This window comes from Onthophagus taurus, unplaced genomic scaffold (genome assembly GCF_036711975.1).
Source record: "Onthophagus taurus isolate NC unplaced genomic scaffold, IU_Otau_3.0 ScKx7SY_26, whole genome shotgun sequence".
Taxonomy (NCBI): Eukaryota; Metazoa; Arthropoda; class Insecta; order Coleoptera; family Scarabaeidae; genus Onthophagus; species Onthophagus taurus.
The window spans coordinates 1-5,000 of record NW_027248951.1 but is presented as its reverse complement, the minus strand read 5'-3'; the positions used below and the strand labels follow the sequence as shown (position 1 = coordinate 5,000).

Below are 5,000 nucleotides of genomic sequence, written 5' to 3'. Positions count from 1 at the left end.
TGTCGTTGCTTCGTCCCGTAAAACGTGAATCTCCGCGAACAGACGAACAAGCGTTGAAAAACTGCGACTAACCGTCCACGCAAAACATACACACAACTCCAACCTACGCACGCAGTACAGGACGACGGGGGTGGCGTGTTCACGTGTGTATGTAGAGAGTTTTCGCTCGTCGCCCGTTTATCGGACGCTAAACACAGCCGACCGCGACGAACGCGGGCCGACCAAACGTGTTATATTTTATTGTATTTGAAAGATAAAGAGCTTCGACGGAGGATTTGAGCGCCGCGACACAAGGATCCTAAATCGAAATTTAGTTACCCGGCGCTACGATAAAACCTCTCCTCCTTTTACCCGCCTCGGCTTCTCCTCTTAACAAATAAATTCAATTTCATCGGACTTTACTTTCGTCCGCAAACAGCTTTCACATTCTCGGACACATTCGTCGCTAGATTGAAAGCGTCTTGGAAAATTTGAGACGTATAAATCTTTCGCTCGGATAAATATTCGGAGTCGTTGCATGATTTTTTTCGACAAAGTCGACCAGCGATTGAACGCTTTTTATTCGTACCCGCACAAGAGACATCTGACGCATATTGCGATCGGACTGCCCCGCGGACAAGCTGTCACTTTCTAGCGCGGCGTATGCATCGGCGGTCTTGTAACATCTTCTAATAACAGCGAGCTGTCGTCATCGAAGAAAAGAGTCCCGATATAAAAATAATGCACTAGTATATCAAAGGTAAATCTTCCGAAAACCAGAGATAAATAACGACCGCCCGTTTTCTCCCCCGTTGTTTTGCGGACCAGCGCTCACCACAGCACTTCTATAGACCTCGACACCGCCGTTCCGTATATATCAGCACTCACTTTAGCACTCGAAACGACGACGGGAGACTAAGACGCAAATCAGGGAAACGCTTGCGAAGATTAGAGAGGCCCAGCACACACAGGTTTGTACTTCTATATTTCCGTTGAAAAACGTAAAATAAACCTCTAAAATAACGCAACGAAACCCGAGCAGCACTCACATTAGCACTTAATACAACGTGTCGGGTCGGCTAGAACGTACATTTAGCAAATTCTAAAAGAAGACCTCTAACGCCGCCGTTCCGTATATATCAGCACTCACTTTAGCACTCGAAACGACGACGGGAGAAAACTGACCAACGCCTGCACAAAAATCTGGGAAACGCTAGCGACGGTTAGAGGATTCAGCACACACAATTGCACTTCTATACTTCCGTTGAAAAACGTAAAATAAACCTCTAAAATACGCAGCGAAACCCTAACAGCACTCACTTCAGCACATATTGCAACGCGTCGGGTCGTTAGAACGTACATATCGCATCTCGCCGGCGGAGACCGATCCTGACGGACCGACCTCCTATAGTTACCACGGAACCATGGTCTGTCGTTATGTCGTTCGGTTCGGGCGCTGTGAGCGCGCGCTGCATCGCCCGCTCGCACGCTAGAGCGGTCGGGCCCCGTAAAATCCTTAACGGCGGATGTAACTTTTACGACGGGCGATATAAATAAATTTTTTCCTACTTTTGATAAAACAATTAGCCGGACTGCATTAAATGTCGGTACTATTCAGTGGGATACCCGGTTAGCCGGATTGCATTAAAAGTCGGTACTATTCAGTGGGATACGCGGTTGGCCGGATTGCATTAAAAGTCGGTACTATTCAGTGGGAAATGAAAAAATTAAATTTCTAAAATACTTTAACGTCGAACTGATACCCGGTTAGCCGGATTGCATTGAAAGTCGGTACTATTCAGTGGGAAATAGAAAAAATTAAATTTCTAAAATAGTTTAACTTCTGGATGGTACGAGTTCGTATGCGAACGGAAAACGGCTCCGGAGTCTCGTCGCTTCGATTTGCCGTGATGTGCATTGAGTTGCAACGCAGGTCGACAATGTGCCGCACAGTGTGACACAGTTCCACGCAGTTCCACGCATTGCTGCTCGGGTACGAACGTGCGATGCATCGGTCGGTCGTTCCGATTCCTCGATGAGCATTGCGTTGCAGTGAGTTGCCTCGATTTGCAGTGATGTGCAATGAGTTGCAGCGCAAACTGTTAGCCGGACTGCATTAAAAGTCTGTACTATTCAGTGGGATACGCGGTCGGACGGACTGCATTAAAAGTCTGTACTATTCAGTGGGATACGCGGTCGGACGGACTGCATTGAAAGTCTGTACTATTCAGTGGGATACGCGGTCGGACGGACTGCATTAAAAGTCTGTACTATTCAGTGGGATACGCGGTCGGACGGACTGCATTGAAAGTCTGTACTATTCAGTGGGATACGCGGTCGGACGGACTGCATTAAAAGTCTGTACTATTCAGTGGGATACGCGGTCGGACGGACTGCATTGAAAGTCTGTACTATTCAGTGGGATACGCGGTCGGACGGACTGCATTAAAAGTCTGTACTATTCAGTGGGATACGCGGTCGGACGGACTGCATTAAAAGTCTGTACTATTCAGTGGGATACGCGGTCGGACGGACTGCATTGAAAGTCTGTACTATTCAGTGGGATACGCGGTCGGACGGACTGCATTGAAAGTCTGTACTATTCAGTGGGATACGCGGTCGGACGGACTGCATTAAAAGTCTGTACTATTCAGTGGGATACGCGGTCGGACGGACTGCATTAAAAGTCTGTACTATTCAGTGGGATACGCGGTCGGACGGACTGCATTGAAAGTCTGTACTATTCAGTGGGATACGCGGTCGGACGGACTGCATTGAAAGTCTGTACTATTCAGTGGGATACGCGGTCGGACGGACTGCATTGAAAGTCTGTACTATTCAGTGGGATACGCGGTCGGACGGACTGCATTGAAAGTCTGTACTATTCAGTGGGATACGCGGTCGGACGGACTGCATTAAAAGTCTGTACTATTCAGTGGGATACGCGGTCGGACGGACTGCATTGAAAGTCGGTACTATTCAGTGGGAAATAGAAAAAAAAAAATTTAATTTCTAAAATAGTTCAACTTCTCGATGGTACGAGTTCGTATGGGAACGGGAAACGGGTCCGGCGTCTCATCGCTTCGATTTGCCGTGATGTGCATTGAGTTGCAGCGCAGGTCGACAATGTACCGCGCAGTGTGACACAGTTCCACGCATTGTTACTCGGGTACGTACGTGCGTTGCAATCGGTCGGCCCGGGTTATCGATGTGCATTACGTAGCAGTGCGCTGCTTCGACTTGTCGTGACGTACAATGAGTTGCACCGCGGGTCTAAAATGTGCCGCACAGTTCCACGCATTGCTGCTCAGGTACGAACGTGCGGTGCATCGGTCGGACCGGGTTTTCGATGTGCATTGCGTTGCAGTGAGTTGCTTCGACTTGCGGACAAACGTAAGCCGCAGTAAAGCATTAACTATAGGCAACGGCCATACCACATTGAACGTACCGGTTCTCGTCCGATCACCGAAGTTAAGCAATGTCGGGCGCGGTTAGTACTTGGATGGGTGACCGCTTGGGAACACCGCGTGCCGTTGCCTTTTTTGTGTTATTTCTTTCGATAATTTATAACATAAATATAATAGCAGTTTTTACCGTTTCAATCGTAAATTTAAGGATAACTTTACTTACTTATACCGTTTTCGCTTATTACCTTTCGATTCGACACCTTTGTTGTAAATTCGTTTGTTTTCCGTGAGATTGTTTATGTATTTTATTATTTTATATTGTTAGTTTTAGGCTGTTATGGACGGAGAGGGCCAAATAAAATATGTAGCGGTAAAATATTATTTAACATACCGTTTTTGTTTTTAAATTTTATTACAAATCAAAATATATTTATTTTAATAAATACATGTTGTTCCCAAAATCCCAAAATATCACCAACAGTAATAATAATAATAATTCACTTTATTTCGCAACAAAGATCAATTACAGGACAATATTACAAGAAAATAGTAAATACATGCTATAAAAGAAATATAATTCACATAAAATCTCCTACCGTATTATTCGTTGTTAGTTAGTATATCCAGTAACAAGAGAACAAAATGCTAAACGGAGTCGTGGCGAAATTCAGAAACTATCGTAAGAATACGAATACTAAAGATACCAGTCATAATCAACGGAAAGGTCACGAAGGAACGGTCGACCCAGGTATCAAACGTGAGACGAAATCAACCATCATCGAAGAACGCAGAAAAGAAAAAAAGTAAACGACAAAAAAAAGGAAAAAAAAATTTTTTTTTCCAAGTTCCTACTATTCAGTGGGAATGTAAAATCGGTTATCGCCCGGCGGTAATGTCCGAGCAAGAGCAGCCTAACACGTACACGAAACAACGGCACCGTTCCGAGTAACGATAAAATTATATTAAATAAAATACGCGCGATTTTGCGAGGAGGACGTCCTCCGATGGTCGGTGGACGTCCTCCGGCCGCCGCGCGCGAGTTTAAACTTTAAAGATCGTACTATTCAGTGGGAAATGGTTTTATACTAAGAAGGATGCTATACGCGACCCTTGCGTCTCAAATTGGCCTTTCGCCTCGTTCTCGGGCGCAAGGCTTTCTCTCTGTCGACGTCGTCGTTTGGGACGGACGAACGAACGAACGAACGAACGAACGAACGACCGTTCACACGAAACCCCCCAACGACTCTTCCTCTACTTTCAATAGTAGAAGTGGTCGTCTTGAGCGTGTTTCGTCGTTAGAACGCATCGATAGCAGTAGTACCTGGCTTTTAATATTTATTTATTTTCGACAATAAACTTAATACATTATCTATACTTCGAATATTTTTATTGAAATGAAACTTGAACGTATAATAGTACACATAGCACACGAGCTCTCTTCTCTCATACAAATTTTGTCGTTTATTATGTTTAAGGTTGGTCGGTCGGTCGGTCGCCCACTGTCCCTCTCGAGACGACGACGTTACGTTTTCTTGTATTATTTTTCATTAAAGAAAAATAATAAATAAATATAAACGTACGAAAGAGAACCGCCGTAAGCCGTCCGCCCGTACG

The 5,000-nt window shown here is 45.1% G+C and overlaps 1 non-coding gene across 1 annotated transcript; it reads left to right on the top strand.

The window, feature by feature from the left end:
• Nucleotides 1-3,399: 3,399 nt before the first annotated feature.
• LOC139432546 (5S ribosomal RNA) lies at nt 3,400-3,518 on the top strand. Its single transcript, XR_011642293.1, has one exon. It is a non-coding gene; the product is annotated as a 5S ribosomal RNA (ribosomal RNA).
• Nucleotides 3,519-5,000: the final 1,482 nt, after the last annotated feature.